Source organism: Calidris pugnax, unplaced genomic scaffold, assembly GCF_001431845.1.
Source record: "Calidris pugnax isolate Ruff unplaced genomic scaffold, ASM143184v1 scaffold15, whole genome shotgun sequence".
Taxonomy (NCBI): Eukaryota; Metazoa; Chordata; class Aves; order Charadriiformes; family Scolopacidae; genus Calidris; species Calidris pugnax.
This window is the reverse complement of record NW_015090774.1, coordinates 6,046,053-6,064,643: the sequence shown is the minus strand read 5'-3', so window position 1 is coordinate 6,064,643 and position 18,591 is coordinate 6,046,053. Positions and strand designations below refer to the sequence as shown.

Below are 18,591 nucleotides of genomic sequence, written 5' to 3'. Positions count from 1 at the left end.
GAGCCATAAGAAAGATAAAATTTCAAACAGGTAGGGCTGGTAAAAAGATGATCATCAGTAGCTCAAGAATTCAAGAGAAAAGCCACTAGAATAGAGAGGTATGGAATGCTAAAGGAAGAAAAACAGAGCTGGTGGAAGATGGCAACTCAGCAACCTCAAGGATTTGTTTCTGGGGGAAGTGGAGCCTGACCATCCTCCTTACTGATACCTGCCTGAGCAGCAGAAAGCCCCTGGGGGTCCTATTGGAGATGGTGAGCATGCTAATGCTTAGCCCAGTAGCTCATTAAATCTCAGCTCTCTTTTGTTCACATTTGGTAATAAATAATTACTACATGCATTTAAGCTGTTTATGTCCTACCTGCAGAATCTTTTTGTGTGAGCTAAAGGCGTTTGAATAAAGCAGTCCAAGGAAGGATGTCTATGAGGACATGAAAACTCTCTGCATTCACTAAGGTCCTGCCCTTTGGCTGCCCTGTTAAGTCTGTCTGAAAATGGATCAGGGAGGCGTGGGGGTCTTTGGGTCAGTGCAGAGTTGTCATGCAGCCAAAACAAGCACCTGAACCCAGAAAGGGTATTCCCAGTCCTTCAGGTCAGACATAGCCCATGCCAAAAATAGTAGTTTCATGTTTCAACAGTCTCTCCCATCCTGAAATACCTCCTACGGTTACTTGCTGGCGAAACCGTGTTTCACAAATCACAGGCAAGTACTCCTCTGCTGTGATTAGAATTGTTATGGTCTCAGCTGCAGTAAAGTTATGAGATACTTAACTTGGCTAGGATGTCTGATAATAATCTATTATTTTAACATTATAATCTGTAATGATAATGTATTATTTCAATATTACATCTTGACAGATGCATTTCTCTCTCCTTGTGCTTTCTCTGCCATTAACTGTGAGTGAACTGTTAAAACCTTTGGAATATGTTCCATTACTGTACATACATTATTTAACAGATAAGATTCATTACCTCCTCTTCAAATAGCAATGAGACAAAATAACTATTAAATGGAATTAGAAAAGCTTAAAGTTTTAAAGTTCGGATCCTAACTGGCTTTTAGAAAGTCAGAGAAGCTGGTCTTGCCCACCTATTTTTGAAGCTAAAGAAAACAAAAGCAATCTGAACATAATCCATGCCACAGGTAAATGTTTTAATGGAGAAAGATATGAGCCTTCCCATGGTGTTCCTAAAGGTCCCTTCAAAAAAGGCTGAGGAAAGATAGGAAAGCCAATTACTGGATATCTGAAAATTGTTTAAACACACACAAAAAAGCATTTTATTCTCTCTAGTATACTTGGTTGAATTCCTGCCCGTGAAATAGACGACAACATACTTAATATTCTAGGAACAATCAGGGTCCAGAGGAGCATTATGCAAAACATGCACAATGAACTTTGAGGAATTAGTCCCTAGTGACGGAACACAACTTGTTGGCAGTCTTTAGCACCATTCCTACTCCACTTCTTTATAAAATGCCCTCTGAGGAGCCATATGAACTTTGATATTTAAAACTCTTGGGAAATAAAAAATGTTTAATACTGGCACATACTAAAAACCGATTAATGTTAAACACATATCCAAAAGCAATGATATGAAAGAATGAACTATTTTGAAACTGTCTGAGTTGTGGATGTGGTGACCAGTATTAGCCATGTCCTCTACCATTAGTTTTTCTTATTGTGCCAATTTTGTGTTTACATACCATAGATGACTGTCATGAAGAATGCAGTTAGTGCTTTAAAGGATGCTATTTTCAAAGTTCCTGTAGTAGCAATTCTAATATCTATAATTACAGGGGACTGTCAGTCTTTTTATATAAGATCTGAACATCCCTGAAATGATTCTTCTGTCATTTAGGCTAGAAGTTGTCAGCTGTTCTGTGAACACATTGTCAGGTTCTGTTCTCAGTAATGGCATACTCAGTCCATATGGTACTTGGAAAATGAAGTTGTAACCTATAGAGCTTATAAGAGCGTCCCCATCCTGCATAGAGTTGTGATGGATTTGAATCTACTTTCTTTGGTAACTCCCTTATTCTGAGTATCATTATCATCTAGTGGCTCTAGGGAAATCACAGAAGGTACTAACTGGTGACCTGTATGGCTGTTGGTAATGCTATAGTGCTATAAATAAAATGATTCCAAAGAGCTACAACCTGTTCTGGTAGCAGCTGCTTCAGTTGAAAGAGACTTGATGACTCCAGCAATCCTCATGCTTCATTTCAAATTGTAGCAGGAGAGTGTGAGGTTGCAAGAATAAATGAAATTACTATAGAGGAAGATTTACTCTGGCTTGAATTTTGATAAACAGCTCAGAAAAGTAATACAAAAAAGCTGAAAGCTGATTCTCTTTCAATCTGAAACAGTGAATCCAAGATTCAGGATTTGGGAGATCTTTGTAGCACTGTTTGAAAAAGAAAAGTTGAGAGTCCTGAAGTTAAGACTCCTGGAAAAGTTTTTCTTAGTTGCAGAGTCATTATGCTCAATTACAGCAGCTTAACAGGTTTATCATGACCAAACAGACACTATCTAGCAATTTATCTTTAAAAACCTCTTAATTTCAGTGGTCTTTATACTTATCATGGAGTGTCATATACTTCCGAAAAATAGTTACTGAAGTTCATCTTACATGGATAAGTTTAAAGTCTGGTAACTGACAGAAACACAGCCCATAAATAAAAGGAAAACATATATTTCTGCACATCGTTGCTATCAATACCCTATCATATCCAATAGATTAGATAGCAGATAGTATCCTTGCTTGGTGCTAAGTAAATCATAGTGTGATATACGGCCCACTGAAGTAATGTGAGAGACTTCACTGACTTTCACAGCTTCTAGGTCAGAATGTTATTTAACAATCTAATAGTTATCTAAATAGCATAATGATAAATGTACTAATAGTATAATGATAAATGTACTTGAATCATGACCGGAAAATATTACCAAAAGAAAGAGATTACAAGCTTAAATTAGATAGATGAGCCCCCTCCTACATTTGAAAATTGACTAGTTTTTAAATCAGTGTTCTATTTTACTAAATTGAAGTTCCTTTTGAATGGAAAATATTTGGTATTGAGCTAGGGGAAATTGTGCAGCTATTATTTTTGCATATCTGGACATCTACCTGAAAACTATTACTGTGGGTTTTTACAACTGGGATAGAAAAAACCCAAAACAAATAAGCCATAAAATTAATGCAGTCAAAGGAACAGTAATAAGCAAAAATATTGAACAGATGGTTATTCTTTTCTAATGAATAGCTGCTAAATATATCATTCAGGGAAAATTATCCCAAAGAATTAACCCCTTAAGCCTATTGTTTTATACTCCCACTCCATTTACTTTGCAAACTTATGGTTAACTATGTCTTCCCCCAACTACATTTTAGTTGGCTAATTAACCATTTCTATAACTTCTACATTAAAGTCTTTAAAGCAGTTCTGTTGGTGCAGCCTAAGCTTGCATTCTTCTTATCAAAATGCCCCTGTGGCAAATCAGCCTTGAGGTCTAACCCCCACACAGCCCAGCCAAGCAAACAAGCATGCCTATTCACCCCTCTTTCCCCAGAAAGCTCTATTAGTCTTCCTTGATCATCCTATCCACAATATGCATACCCAGTAGACCTAAGTAACCAGACTTCAGCCCTTAGCACAGCCAATCATATTTCCTTTCAGCTTTGTTGGTAACATTTGGTGTCGCTTTTCAAAGGCTGAATTAAATCAGGTGTCTGTCAGACTTCCACACACAATGCATCTGAGCTATCTCCTACCTTTGAAGGACAAACAATAACTCTCAGCTAATTTCTCTCTGTTCTAACACCTCTGAATCACAGCTAATGGCAGAGGAATTGATGGAAAAATACAGGATTTAAGGGACAGGACATAGTTTCCTGATGAGCCGTCCAATGCCACTTTAAATGCCTGGGGTATCCTGTCTGGCACACAGCTGCCACTGCAGAAGGGTGTAGGAGACCCATATGTTGTATGTCATACCTGCCAGCTCCTTGCAGATGTCTTAGACACTCAAGAGAATCTAAAATGTCACTGGGTACCTCAGTTTAGCCAGCCACTTAACTTTGACATGAGAAAAAAATCACAAACAAGTGGACAAAGCACCTTTCTAATGTAATGTTTACGGTATTACTGTTTCTGGCCATCAACTAGGTTTTAATACTAAGCTTTTCAGAATTTCTTACACATTTTCAGAGTGCTGTGTGAGGTGTTGGTTGTGAAATCTATCAGAACTAATGTTATTGTGTATTTAATCCTATACTCAGTGTTTTGAAACTATATGAGCTGACATCTCAAGGTAAAATAACTCCAAAAAAATCCAAGATGTTTTATTCTATTTATGTCATTATTCTGGCAGAGCAATGACTGGAAAATAAAAGAAGAAAGAATTTCACATTTTAGGGATGCAGAGCTGGTTTCTAGGAAGATACATCAGAAATCCATCCAATCCCTAAGGTATGATTGTAGGCTAGAAATTAGGACAAATATACATATATAGTATTTGTTTCTCCATTTCCTATTCTCTTCCAGTGGGACTTATGCCTGAATAAAGGGCAATCATATACAGACAATATTAATCTCACTGAAGTCTATTTTCCTGTATGCAAACAAAACCATAGCACAAGTGAACTGGGACATCAGGCAAAACCAGCTAGGTCTCATCCATGCAAGACAGAAAGGTGAAAAAGGTACACGTGGCTAAAAAGTCATTACAATCCTGAGGGAAATCCAACAGAACTTGCAGGAAACTTGACGCGGCAGCAACAATCTTTGTGGAGTCACAACACCATTTGCTACCAGATCTGTGTGGTAGGGGTACCATATGTACGAGACTCGCAGGGGCTGCTTGGGCACCCCTCCCTGTCACTGCTGCTGCCCCTGGAAGCTTATGTGGAATTGTACCACAGCACAAAGGTCTCACAGTCACAAGCACAACTATAGCAAAATTACTTTCATATTGCTGTTTGTCTACAAGCCAGTGTGGGCTGCAGTGCGGGGTGCATACATTTGATCAGGGAATTCAAATTCTCATTTGGTTGGATGAGATAACATGGATAAACAGAATGGGATTGGAGCTGCTGTCTTATGATAGCACACATTCCTATTACACGCCAATCACAAAAGAGTGGGACTGGATGGGACTTTGAGCAACCTGGTCTAGTGGGAGGTGAGCCTACCCTCAAATTCTCATTTGGTTGGATGAGATAACATGGATAAACAGAATGGGATTGGAGCTGCTGTTTTATGATTGCATACATTCCTATTACACGCCAATCAGAAAGGAGTGGGACTGGATGGGGCTTTGAGCAACCTGCTCTAGTGGGAGGTGTCCCTGCCTATGGCAGAGGGGGTTGGAACTCGATCTTTAAGGTCCCTTCCAACCCAAACCATTCTATGATTCTATGAGATTTTCTTATCATCCTGGTAAGTCTCCCGAAACAAACTTTACATTTCCTTTCTGACCTCATATCTGGTTGCGATTCTATGAGATTTTCTTATCATCCTGGTAACTCTCCCAAAACAAACTTTTACATTTCCTTCCTGACCTCCTATCTGGTTGTTTTTTCTTCATTTTTGTTTAATCTGTTTTTGTTGTGAATAATTTAGTTTACATGCACAGCTTATTTCTATTTCACCAAACAAATGATGCCCAAGCACTGCATGAGAAGCCTCTAATTAAGGCTCATACAGTTAACATCAATTACATACCATAAGTTATTAAAAATAAGCTTTCAGGATTCACAATAAAGTGACACTGAAACAACCTGAGTGCTCTCACTAGAAAGCCGTGCTGTCAGGGTCAACATCCCTCTCAGACAGCAGAGAATATGGTGTGCTTGGTTCATGTTTTGAACCCAAGAGAGCAGAAGGTTCAGGTGAAAATGATGTGAAAGTTAATGACCTCAAAGTACACCATTGCTTGTTTTCCTTTGCAGGGGCTACCTCATCTTTTTTAGAATTTAAAGCACAGAAGTGTTTACATCAATCCAAAATCGCTTACAATTCCAGAAGTCTACATCGTGTCTTGGGTTTTTCATACAAAGTTGCTTACACTTGTGAATCAAGCTACTCTGTTTTTCTAAATGAAATCAGTTCTGTTGAATTCAGTGTGATGCCTCTTGTACTAAGAGACAGTTTTGATGCTGTCACTTGCCTGCTCCCAGATATTGGCAGAAATTCATCTTTTAACTACCTCTGTGAGATTCTGCTTTATATATCTACAATGATAGTAATCTACAATATGTGCCAGTTTGGGCAAATCCTTTACATTTTCGGGCTTAAATGAGTGCTTACAACAAGCAAGTTTATGAAAGGGCACGTCTAGCAAAGTAAAAGTCTTATTCAAGCCTTATTAAAATAACAATTCTGCAGCCAAAATTCAGTTTTCCCTCCTTTCTTTGAACTTTTTTTTTGAAAAAAATAAAGTTGCTTAATATCATTTTTGCAAGTAAAAGTTTCATCCATCAATAAAAGGAAGGGGCAAATTTACCAGAACTATTTCCCATTATTTCTCACTATAACTCTTCTGTTTAACAGCTGCTACAGATTGTTGTCAGCAACTTATGTAAGTGGGGTTTTCTTCTGGTTAATTTAGTGGCACTTAGTAAGACTTTAAGGCACACAGCTTCCTTCTTCTCATTCCCCATGATGATTTTAACCAAAAACTATTCAGTCAGCAGACATACAAACACACTTTCCTGCTTAACTTTACCTATTAGAACACAAAAATCCATTTATGAGACAATTACAGGGAAGGCTGTTTTATGCCCTAAATTTTGCGCAGTAGCAAGGCTCTGCTCCCTGCAGAGAACACAGGGAACAGTGCTATTGACTGCTTGTGGGTCTTCTGTGAGGTAACACTTAGCCTGCCCCAATAGAAAGTTCACAAAATGATTAACAGGGAAGAGGCCGCTCCCTCTCCCCTCCTGGAATGGACTTCAGAGAGGGGGATGTGAGCTGAAGGCTCATTTTTGCTGAAGAGAGAAGAGTCCTTGCTTTGACTTCAGTGTCAATCAAAAGAGAAGGGGCACTAACAAATTCTGATTAAGCCTCGAGTTCTTTACAGGCTCTGAATAAATCACAGGAAAAAGCATTTGATGCTGTAAGCTTGCTGAGAAAGTTTAATCATGAGCTATTCACAGCAGTTTCAGGAACATACCACTTCCAGCTACCTGTATTTGCTATACCTCCTATACCTAAAACCACATCCAGACGTACTGCAAGTGACTATCTTCCACCTGCATCCCAGCAGTCTCTGTTGGACCCCTTTTCCACAGCACCCTGGGTCCTCAAGCCTGCTGAAGACTGTTTGCTGTGGGTGCCACAGCAATCCAAGAGAAGAGGACCTCTCACATCAGCCAGCTACTTGGGCTTGATGCTCTACACCAAGATGTAGCACATCTCTAGCAGAGTCACAAACCTCAAAAATGAGAAGCAGCAGCACACAGGTGCTCCCCTCATAACATCACAAAGCCAGCCCTTAAAACCACCAGTGCTTCTCTGTCTTATAGCTTTTTAATTACCTTCTTGCCCAAATGCACCACACAGAAATGGGTCCAGCATCACAGATGATCCTAAATTGACAAAAGAGGTTTTGGTTACATTGAAGCCGAAGCACTCCCTCCTGCCCACATGCCCACTTGCAGTGATTAACACTGTTCATACAATGGTTTGGGTTGGAAGAGACCTTAAAGATCATTGAGTTCCAACCCCCCTGCCATGGGCAGGGAAACCTGCCACTAGACCAGGTTGCTCAAAGCCCCATCCAGCCTGGCCTTGAACACTTCCAGGAAAGCTGTGGCTCCTTGCCCACGCACATGGTGGACATCACTCCAACAGAGCTGCTACAAGTGCCTGCTACTTGCTAAAAGCTGCCTCAGTCTGGCCAGTGCATTAAACCAGCCTCATCTCCCAGCTTTTTAATTTTCTTTTCAAAGGCAAGGGGCAGAAGGAAGAGAAAGACTACCACAGCTTTTTGCCCTGAAAAAAACAAAGCAAGAGTAATCTGCTTTTGTCCTTACCGTCCATCAGGGCAAAGCTAATTAGGTTGCTGAAGAGATGCTTTCCAGAGAAGCCGCAATAGAGAGCCTGCAGCCCTAAAGATACAATCAGCCAGGCAGCCATGAGAATCTTCCTCCATGTGGGCCTAATATTCTCTGAGTACATTTGCATATTGCCCCTCATCACATAAACAGCTCCAGCTGACATCCCCTCCCTCTGGCAATTTCACCGGGCAATGTTCCCTGTGCCTTTAGCTACAGATACCCCTAGTTCAGTTACTATTTGATGTTGGTTGCACAAAAAAAGGGCATCTGGAACTGAATTGTTGGAAGTCCCAGCCTATGAGTATGCTCGGCCTGTTTATCCCTAAAACTGGCTATCTGCAAGCTACATTTGAATCTCCGGTTGAGGGCAGAGACAGTGGGGTTGCAGCTATGGCAATTTGGGCTTAACATTAAACTGCTTCTGAGTTTCAACAGATAACACACGTAGCATTGCACTGAACCATGCTGGTTGGAAGTTTTAGGTGATTTTGACTCGGTTATGGTCACTTCACTGCAAAAATAGTTATGATCTTTTACTCTTGAATTGGGGGTGGTGGGAAAACCTGTGGTACGAAACTTAACCCAGTGGAAATATATCCGTGCCTTGTGAAAGCTAGTAGAGCTAAAAGCTGGTGTCTTTTGGTCTGGAAGCCCTTCTGATATCAGCTATGAGAGGAACCACTCCATACATGCAGCAGACACTTGAGGACCTAAGCATGACTGTGCCTGTATCCAAAACCCAGGGCTAGACAAGGCGACTGATGCAGTGCTTCTGGAAGTCTGCTGGAGCAGGCTTGGGAAAACATCCCAAGCCTGAAGAAAGCTACTGTTGAGATTCCTTCTTCCACCACATGAGCTAATGAAACAACAAAACTCCTATTATGTTCAAATGCCCTGCAGTTTTTGACAGACCTGCTGCTTATAATCGGTAACATAATGCATACAATAACACTTCATTCACAGCTCCCAACTATTTTATTATCCTCACAGGACAGCTGATAAAATCCAGGCAGGGGAAGATAAGGTTATTTTGCCTGTGGCCAGCTAGCAAATCAATGACTATGGCAGAGATAGTAACTGTGTCTGCTGGTTCTCAAACATTATCCTCTGTCAGCGACTGTGACACCTTCCAAGCTAACTGGGGTTATTAAAATTAGAGGTGTGTAACAGGAGTAAATGATAACTTATCTACATAATATGGCTGAAAAACAGCGTATTTGGAAGCCTTTATTCTCAGGTCAGGACCATCAGTGAAGTCCTATTTACTGCAGGGAGAGTGTAGTGAAAGATATCACCTGAGGATACAGTCCCCACTCAATAATTTTCCCTTTTAATTTTATCTGTAGACTGCATTAATTTTTAATTGCTAACATAATTTCCTCAGTTGTTTTTGAGATGATGAATTAGATGTGACCAATTCTTATTTGCTGCAAGGGCTAATGTTCCTGGGTTTTGGCCCTTAATAAAATTATTCAGTAATAATGTAATTGTCCATGGAGCCACCATCTATTATGCATTTCCTGTTTTTAAAAAACCCCAAAATTCTTTGGCTTAGTATAGAGGAAAGAGCCAGGTTACAAGTTACAAGAGGAGTCTTTCAGATTAAAATTACATTTACCCTTAAAGCTAACACGGTCTGACTTCTGAGCTAAATCAGAACCTTTTAAGGCGCTCATGTATTGAGCCAAATCCTGCCCCTCTCCACCAGTGACCTGTGAATGCACAAGCAGGATTCCTGTGCCTGCTCCAGTCATGACACACTCTATGTGTTTGCTGTGGTTAGGGCTGGAGTTTGCTGTCTTTCCCCTTGCCCTGTAAATTATTGGAGTCCATTATCATGGTTTCCTTCACACAACGTCAGCATCTATATGTGTATTCCTCCTCTGCTCCCCAGCATCATGAGTATCAGAGAGCTGCTCTAGCCAGGCAAGACCCAAGTAACCTGTTCAGTAAATACTTTTGTCGTGTTAGAGAAAGAGTAGCGATGGGTCAGAGTTCAACTTGGGTTTCTGGAGCTTCCTGCAATAACGATATTGTTTTGTCTCAGCAAGCAGATTTTCAGTGGACTCCAAGTGGAGATTTTGCCACCATTAATGTGATGAACAAGGAGCGTGAAAGCTGACTTGTGAAGTGAAATGAAATGTAGCTGCTGTTATACCCAAGCAAATATCTGCAGTTCCAAGAGACCTTGTGAAAAACATGCAGATGCCCTGGCTTCATTTGTGGTATTAACTACAATATTCAAATAAAACTTTCAAACTTGTCTACATCCAGTTTCATCTCTTGAGTACAATACAGGAGTACTCTTAAAGGCATAATTGACTCCCAGTGAATGAAGAAGACTTCTGGCCAGGTCTTGAGTGATGCAAAGCCCAGAGCTGCAAAAGCATTTTCCCACCATTGAGACTCTCAGGATATTCATCTTTACCTGATCTTATTTTATATGCTTTGGAGGCAGGAAAAGTTTAAAGAAAATGTATTTCAGTTTTGAGGTAAGAGGGAGAGTAGGCTGATTCACACCAACGTGTGTGACTTTTCTTGCAGAGTCTTCAATGGATAACTACCCTCATGAGTTTTAGGGTTTTTAAATTTTTTTTTCACCCATGCTTGTTGTTTTTAAAAAGTCTTAACCCCACTCACTTGTTGTAATGTTTTTTTCTATCTTCCATTACTTACATATTCTAAAGAACCTAAGAAGTGTTTCTGATTGATAGAAAAACGGTTCTATCTGGGAGTAATGGCTGTAGTTACATCTGTCCAGTTTGGGTGTGAAAGACATGTCTTTAAGAGTTGCTAAGGTTCCTATTTGATATTTGAAGCAGTTGTAGATTGACAAAAACCATAGACATTTGCACAATTTTAAGGAGAAAGGCACATTTTATGCAAAACTACAAAACCATTAGCCTCTCCAGTACAGAGGGCCAGCCATTTATTTTGAATGCATGGCATTCTCTTGAAGTGTTCTATACCATCAGATATGATACATTGTTTACTTGAATATTTTAAATTAAAACTCTGGAAGTTAGCGCTGCGGTGATTGTGACTGTAATGCTTTACCAAGGAGGAAAAAGCATAGGAAGAAACTAGGTACTTGTTCTTGATAATTTTCCTGCTTTAGGCTACTATTTTTTGCTATATACACTTCTATTACTCATTTAATAACAGTAGAATTGGAAAAAAAAATCTTCTATTTTGTGTTCCTTTCAATCATGTTTCTGTTTACTCTCCATTTCCTTGACTAGCCATCCCACTTTATGCATGAAAAGGTGTTCAGCTGCTGACAGGAATGAGCAATGCCTTGTGTTGCTAGGGCAGCTCTGTGCAGCTCTGACCTGCTCTCTTTTTCTAAAGATAGCCCAGTGTTGATAGCAAAATCCATTGCCTGTTATTTCAAAATGTCATTCACGATATCTCCGTTTTGAATATTTATATCCTGAATATTTTCTCCTGTTAATTTAATTGCCACAAAATGACCATTTGCCCTTTGTTTCTGTCATGCTAGCTTAATTAAACTTCTGTTAAAAGATGCATCTGGATTTGAGCAGAAAATCAGCCGATCAACTGGAACAAGCACCTGTGCAGACTTAAGCTTTTTGACAACAAAACCTGGACTTTACCAAAAGAAGAAGTTAGTCTACATCTAATCACGAACTTGGCAAATACTGAAATGCCAATCAAGAAACAGTCTTTTTATGTTCTGTGAAAATGCACTATATTTCTCTGTGTAATTGGATTCATCCTGCTGAGTTGCTACTGGTGGAAGCTCTCACAGAAGGTAAAATTTATCCAGTGTTGATCTGTAGCACTAAAGCAGTCCCAGTGTTGACAGAGGAAATTATCTTTCACAAAGGCAAAGGTGAAGTGAGTTCCCTCAATCTAAATAAATTCATGTGATGCTGCGCAGACCTCCTCCCTTCTTTGTTGCTAAACATGAATAAATATTCGCTTGTAGGATGGCTTTATCACCTGATAGTACTCCAAAACAAATGGTAGTACTTCAAAATGACTTTTGTACCCCAAGTCACCTAGCATATGAGCCTAGGGGAGCAGACTTTACATATGGCATGGTTTTAGTTTGTGGGAAGTACAAATAGCTGTAATAATAAAAGGCACTGACCTTTCAGCCACAGAAGCAACAAGAATAACCACAGCAGAGGAAAGTAAGAGCAGCAGAAAGCAAATATTATTTGCAAACATTGAAAATGCTTGAAAATGTTGAAAAATGATGACCCAACACTGAATGATATTAAAATCATTCAGAATGATACTTTTTTCCTTTCATTGCCCTAAAAGATTAGTTAGCATGTAATAAAAAATGATATGTAAAAAATTCTGTCTCATATTTATGATGCTTCACACCTGTTTGCCCTAAAAGATTAGTTAGCATGTAATAACAAATGATATGTAAAAAATTCTATGTCTCATATTTATGATGCTTCACACCTGATTCTACTGTGTTATGCACAAGTACTGAAATCTTTTCCTGTAGATTTTGAACCAACATTTTCATCATTATCCAGACATTTATTCCAGCCTTCTCTCGATTGTGACCTTTCTTGGGTGACAAGGGCTGGAGATACCATTCCATACTGTCATCAAGAACTAATAGTTTCTCCAGTAGCAGTCACCAGGTTTGTTTTGAGATCTGGACAGACTAGAAGTATATATTTGAGTGACTTAGACCAAGTAGCTTGGACTTATCTCACTTCGAGTGGTCAGGTTAGCCAGATGTTCTCAGACTATGTTATGATTCAAATAAAAGATACCAGAGGAAACACCACCTTCATGCAGGTGTTGTGTTTTTGCTAACCCTCAGTGGGACTCAGGAGGTGAAAAATGTTGTTTTTACAGCTCCATTTTGTCTGATATAAAACAAGGAGTTGGATGTGGTTTTCTTAGAAATTAGCAAAATTCTGCAATCACCAGGGACTGTTGTGCTAAGAGGAGGCAATCACAATGCTCTCTGCTGTAGATTGTTAGCTTTCCATTAGTGATTGAATATGCATTGAGTCAGATTAAAAAAAAAAAAAAAAAAAAGACAGAGTCTGCAAGGAAGAGATTGAGTCTGTAGACCACAGAGTCATGTTCAAGCCTCTGACTAAATGAATCTCCAATTACTTGTACAAAGTAAACAACTCTAACAAAAACAACTGAGACACCATTTATTCTCCCTGCCTGAAAAACATAGGTGTAAAGATGTTCTGCTGGCATGGGGCAGGCGGCAGGGAGATGGAGCTAAGTCTAGTCTTGAGGCTAACTTAAGCAAACTGAGGGCTGAAAGGAGGCCTTCCATCTCCTAAACGAGTGTCTTAATCAGTGATTCTATTTTCCTCAATGAAAACATTCGACATGTCTTTTTGTGCCACAACTTATGGTCAAGAATCCTCACCAGATGCTTTTCTGTCCTTACATTGCTGTACCTGCTTACTCCTGAGGCCCACCTGAGCTTCCATGGCTTCCACGACTCCGGCCCAAATCGCCTCCAGCATCTGGAGCTGAGGTACCTTATGCAGGGAAAGGGGGAAATGAAAGTCACATGGTGCAATGTTAATATCTTTTTGAATTTAGACCTCCTCTCTCCAAGGAGGAATATCTTAGAAAATATTTTGAATTTTTACAGCATGGTATGATAACAGACGGTAACAGTGATTACTGATGAAATGGATATAGGAAGAGAAAAACAACAGTTCCAGCAGTAAACTATTTGAATATTATGGTATATACATGTAAGGAGACATGGGGAAGGAACTGCTGAATGATTTTGCACACAAAATAACTATTTCAAAATTATTTTGGATAAAACGTAGAATAAATGTGTTGCATAAAAGAAAAATTAGATACCTTTTATTTGCTGCTGTTTCCAAAGAATCCAGGTTATCAACACACACCATTATTTGCAATTTTGACCTGGATGCTAAGTTCACTTCCTCCACGTATACAGAGGAGGAGTTTTAAAAAATGCATGTGTAAGAAATGACTTTTGCTTTTAAGAACAATTCTTAGTTAGTCTTTGGTCTTTTCTTTCCCTATGAGGTTTATGGTTTTTTTAGGCAGGTGACACACTAATGCTGCTCGGCTTTGAAAACTTGCAGTTATGTACATATGCTTACAGAAAGACAACTTTCTGAAAAGTTATTGTAACAAGAAATTCGCAGTTGTCAGCATAATAGAAATGCAGTTGACAAATAGAAGCAGTTGACAACAAATCTTTGTCTTGTTTTTGTTTTTTTTTTTTTCCTGGCACCACATTTATAATCCTGTACTTGGCAGATAAATGTAAAAATTATATGTGTTCTATACATAAAATCAGTCCAAGCACTGTGTAACTCTGTTCTGTAAACAATTTGGATGGAAATTTGGAAGAAGGATAGCAATGTGAACTTATCTTCCTCATAAAAACATTGCAGTTACAGTCTGACTCTGAAAAAAGAAACAGATCCCTGGAGCAAAAATATAGTTAGTATATCTCCAGGAGCACACAGTAGCAAAATGTGAAACTTAGGATAAGTATTTTGCTATTGCTCATTATCTGACTCACCTAGAAATAGTTTGGTACAAACCCAATTATAATAGAAAACATATGTTTATATGCAGCTTTGTGTATAAGTTATTAGGCACCACTAGAAGTGATTCAGAAGAAAGTTCCTTTGGTGTGTGTCATTTGTGGTCTCATTTGCAAACAGCATGCGTCATGAATAAGTCATGAAGCGGTATTGCAAAGCTGTTTTCAGCATTTATTTGGTGAGATTAATTCAACTATATGCACATGCATATGTCATTGCAGGAACACTAATATAGCATTATGCTTACCAAAGCCAAGAGGAAAGCATACATACTAAGCAAATATAAAAATTCAAGAGTAGCTACTGGAATGACAGTTTGTATTTATATAAAGATTTTTGAACTTTCATGTTTCTGAGCCATTAGTATTCTTTCTACCTGGATTTACTGAGTGGAGCATTCTGTCACCGTTCCTCATGCAATATCATAATTTACTGTCAGATGACCCCATTTTTCCATGAGATCCCTGGCACTGTAGTTGAAGTCATGGCAGGTGAAATCCCTGCCATGGTATATGATCCTGGGACTTCATCATAGATAGGAGGTAAAAACCTGAGCCTCATGAAGTCAAGGGAGAAATTCTGATTGATTTCAAAGGGATCCAAACAGCAAATTACTTCAGTGGTTGCTCTAGCAAAGCATACATTGTCAGAACAGCTATGGTGATGGTCGGGCTATGCTGAGTTGTACTTACATTTAAGCACATGTTCTGTCTTCACCTAGATTCCAGTACATCTTCTGAATCCCTTGTTTGAACTGTACACTGCCTACTTTGAAGACGCATCTGCAAACTTATTTCTAGTTACTCATGTGATAAGGGGTTGTAGAATCACAGCTGGTTGAAACATGACAACTGTAGGCAGAAAAGAAATCGCCATTGTATCTTGTGCATTATAAAGGATATTTAGCAAATTGATTTACTTGTTAGGGTGCACATTTTAACTAAAAAATAAATCCACTAAAAATGAAGGGTGTGGAAGATCTGGACAATACTTTTCACTGATTAGGAAATTTAGAGGAAAATGTCATTTCAGGTGACCAAAGCTTTTGAGACTTCAGAGTAAGTTTAACAAACAGTTCTGGCCACAGAGAGGGAACTTTTTTTTTTTAAAGTCCTGTGACTTTCTGTTTCAAATATATTGAAACAAATTTTTTCACTTTGGAAATGTCATGTGTTAATTTGAAATGAATCTATATTAAAAACAAAATAGAAAAATACACAACCAAAAGTAAAACAATCTGTTCAGAATGAAGTAAATTGTTTCCTTTTAAGTTAAACAGTGTATTTTGGGTCAACTTGAAACATTATTTTTCTTGATATTTTTTCATATTTCTGAGAGAAAAATGCCACACAATTTGTTTTGTTTTGTTGGAGCACATGATCATATCTCATACCTTTCCATGGCCTTCAACTGTTCATCACTATGTTTCTTTAAAAAAAAATTGTTTCCCTTGCCTTCATGATTCAGCAGTGAATTGAGATCTGATTATTTCCAAGTGTGATGCCGCACCTTTGGACAGTACAAAAGCAATCAACAGAATGGGTGTGCGAATGCCATGGAAACACAATTTTTCTGAACCATGAAAAATATGGTGATCTTCAAAAGACTTGCAATTCCTCACAGTACCTTCATAACTATTTAATACTAAATCTCACATTTAAAAGCTTACCAGGTGTTTTCCATAGGCTACATATGGGACATCCTCCACCACTGTAAGGTAGTTGCTCTGGGACAGATCTGGGCATATTTGCTGCAGCATGCAGCAAGCTGGACGAACAGTTCAGATCCTGAAAGATAGGACTGAAATAGAAAAGGTTTTCACTAGGGTGCTAGGCAAATATCTCTGCTATTGTAAAAACTACCTTGTATCTCAGAGGTAATTCCATTCCTGCAACACAGAAGCTGGAGCACAATTTTTTATTTTATTTCCTCATTTTGTAAACGGTGGTTTAAGCATTAATTGCCAGCTTTCTTCTTCCCCTAAAAAATCCTTGACTTGGTTATTGAGTTGGTTTGATTGCAAAGAGAGATGATGGAGAGTAGACATGGCAAAGGTTCAGCAGACAATTTCATGCCATCTTGAAGACATCAAAGATAAGAAATAATAGCAGGGTCCACATCTATTCTCTATAACAGATCTGTTCTGAGTTCATGTTTTACCCATTTTTGCTGCTGCGAAGTTTCTTAGAGCTCTGTCATACTATTATAAGCACTCAATAAATTCTCAGTAGTATTGCTAAATAGGTAAAATGAGTCCAGTATTGCAGGAGTGTCACAAGCTCAATCAAATGGCTCAATGTTTAAATCTTTTGTACAGTGCATATGGACATATGACTGGTTGCTGCATTTGCTATCTCCAGTCTAAGATGAAGCATTAGAATCAGAAAGGAAAGTTCTACTTAGTTTCCCCAGTGGGAATACAGTAACTTCAAGATCAAATATGTCAACAGATGGCTCACGTTTTCATGCACATTTGAAAGAGCCTGTGGTTTTGGAAGGGTCAACACTATGCTGTGGGCTGTCCCTGGTATCATACACAGTCAGTTCATTTCTTCCGGAACTACTTTAACTTGTCACAACAAAAGCACTATTTATTTGTCCATAGCATCATAGACTTATATATAATAATAGCCCCAGATGTACACAGATACTGAAGATCACAGTCCCTCCCCTCTGGTTTTCTGCAGCATATTGTATTGAAAAGAAATATCTCCTTGGTAATGACTATAAAAACTGTGGCACTGGTGTTTTCCTAAGGAAGTCCAGCCCTTAGGCTATACATATAGTACTCATCTGTAAACATATATCCCTATTACAACATCTCAAAATGAATGAAATATGACTAGAGTGTGTATTAGCTGACTGTTAATCAATTAACTGAATGTCAGCGATGCCTACAGAGATGCCCAGTGAGCCCAAGAAGGTAAACAGGGGAAGGATTCCTGTACAGACCTATCTGAAGGCTCACCCATGAGAGAAAACGCACAAAGAGAGGCAACGTAACAGGATTTATTTAGTTAGGTAGAGTATAATAATCCAAAATGAACTGCAGCCAAGAACTAGGCTGTAGGAAGGCTGTACTGCTATGAAATTGAGAATAAACACAAGTAAATAAGAAACAAGCCTTGAGACTCTCCATAAATATTAATTCCTGCAGTTCAGTGCATTGGTCTGTGAAATGCCCCATTTAGGTTTCTCTCTTTTTGTTGTTATCAGTAATATGCTTTAAAAGTTATTGGAGTTGTGCTGATCTCCCTTAACACAGTATTAAATTGGTATAATTTTTTTTTGCCTTTATATTTCAAGCAAATACACTTCTCATTATAGTCATTATGGTTTATTTCTATGGCTAGAATATTTTGGTTTTTTATCTATAATCTAGATACCTAAACAGGACATTCTATCCTGTTTTATTTTGCTGCCTAATTATATTTAAGTAAGGTTTCCCTTTCTGATTTTCCCTTACTCCTAGATTGCTTCCTTCCAAGTTAGAGGTACGTTTAATTCAACAGCTTTCATTCCCTGAATTTCCCTGGTAGTTGCCCCATCTGAAGAGGCTGTGCTGTTCTCTTCTTTCTCCACAGTGTTACGTGAAGTTCCTAAGTCAGGTTTAGTGCGTTGGCATCAGTTAAAAGATTGCTGCAGAGAAACGGGGGAAATGGGAGAGGCCAGCTTTCAGTGACACTCTATTACAGAGCAATTCAAACTTTTCAAGCCAGAAATAATAAAAGGTAATTCACTGGACACCATCTACAAACATGGTCTGAGTTATGCCCTCAAAGGAAAATCGGTATCATTTTTACAGTAGACTGATCTGGAGGGTTCTTCAGCCTGCTCCTGACCTCCACTGTTGGAAGATGTGTGGAACATCATCCTTTCAGGTTTTCTTCACATGTGGTGAACCTAATAGTCCTAATGCAGAAGGGGAAACAGTATCCAGTGTGAGTAGGAGTGAGAGTGTGTTGGGACT

General features: G+C 38.8%; 1 long non-coding RNA gene across 1 annotated transcript in view; it reads right to left on the bottom strand.

Moving 5' to 3' along the window:
* Positions 1-15,337, bottom strand: part of LOC106889016 — a 51,425-nt gene extending 36,088 nt beyond the window's left edge. Inside the window, exons 1-2 of the long non-coding RNA XR_001412243.1 lie at positions 15,314-15,337; positions 13,500-13,562 (exon numbers count right to left, since the gene is read on the bottom strand). This is a non-coding gene — a long non-coding RNA (uncharacterized LOC106889016). The remainder of the gene's footprint in view (positions 1-13,499; positions 13,563-15,313) is intronic.
* Positions 15,338-18,591: the final 3,254 nt, after the last annotated feature.